The sequence below is a fragment of the Echinops telfairi genome, unplaced genomic scaffold (genome assembly GCF_000313985.2).
Source record: "Echinops telfairi isolate 266 unplaced genomic scaffold, ASM31398v2 ScPeMD7_18;HRSCAF=68, whole genome shotgun sequence".
Lineage (NCBI taxonomy): Eukaryota > Metazoa > Chordata > Mammalia > Afrosoricida > Tenrecidae > Echinops > Echinops telfairi.
In genome coordinates, this window is record NW_022103915.1 from 84382180 (window position 1) to 84383600 (window position 1421).

Sequence of the window (1421 nt, forward strand, 5' to 3'; positions counted from 1 at the left end):
CACACACACACACACACACACCCCGGGTGAAACACGAGGGAGTGCAATGGAGCAGCAAGGGGAGCAAAGCAACGAAGTTCCCAAGGAATCCCAAAAATAGACTTCAGACTCAGAGGGCAGGGCTTGGCACCTCATCAAACTCAACTGGAAAACATTCCTAAGGGTCAGCAGACAGACCTGAAACTATTTATAGGCCCTTTTTAAATTCTTCTTCATTTTTTTTCCCCCATGCCAATCTGTGTAAGATAGGCAAGATAAACAATCCAGAGGAGAAAACAATGGACCAACGGTTCTGGCGGGGAGTGGGAGGGACAAAGAGGAGAGGGGTAGATGGGGGAAAAGGAAGGGGAAGCCAACAAACCCAGGGACAAAGGAACAACAAGAGATCTAAAATCAATGGCAAGGAGGGTGTAGAATGCTTGGTGGGGTTGAATCAAATGCAATGTAGCTGAGAGGAATTACCGAAAGCCAAGTGAAGGTCAAACATGCGCATGAGACAGGTGGAAAGTAAAAGGAAATAGAGGAAAGAACTAGAAGACATTTATAGAGGTATAAATATGGGCATGCACATATGTAAATATATTAATCTATAAGGACAGGGATACAGGTCTATGTACATACATTTATATGTTAAGTATTAAGGAAGCAAATGGACATCGGGCCTCTACTCAAGTACTCCCTCAATGCAAGAACACTGTTCTAATAATCTGACATTCTGTGATGCACATCTTCCCAACACGATTGACAAAAACAAGATGACTGAATAAGTAAATGTGGTGAAGAAAGCTGGTGGTGCCTGGCTATTAAAAGATATAGCATATGGTGTCTTAGAAGCTTGACGTTTAACAAGCAGCCATCTAGCAGGGAAGCAAGAAAGCCCACATAGGAGAAGCACACCAGGAGTAGGTATTAGGCATCTGAAGTCCCAAAGCAATCATATCAATGAGAATGAGTGGGGTCAGACTGGAGACCCAAAGCCCATCTGTAGACAATTGGACATCCCCTCACAGAAGGGTCACAAAGAAGGGACAAGCCAGTCAAGATGCAATATAACACCTAAGAAACACACAACTTTCTTCTAGTTCTTTAATGCTTCCTCTTCTAGTTCTTTAATGCTTCCACCCCCACTATCATGACCCCAGTCCTACCTTACAAATCTGGCTAGACCAGAGCATTTACACTGGTACAGGTAGAGCTCTCAACACACAGAATCCATGACAGCTAACCGCCCCAGAAACAGTAATGAGAATATTGATATCGTGAGGGCAGGAGGAAGGTTGGGGGAGGAGAGGGAGAAAGGGGAAACAGATCGCAAGGATCGACGTTTGTCCCAGGGGGACAAACAACAGAAACGTGGGTGAAGGGAGACAGCAGACTGTGTAAGATATGAAAACAATAATAATTTATAACTTATCAAGGGT

At 44.1% G+C, this 1421-nt stretch overlaps 1 protein-coding gene across 1 annotated transcript in view; it reads right to left on the bottom strand.

Moving 5' to 3' along the window:
- RNF212B (ring finger protein 212B) overlaps nt 1–1421 on the bottom strand; it is a 30896-nt gene that overhangs the window by 14558 nt on the left and 14917 nt on the right. The window lies entirely within an intron of this gene.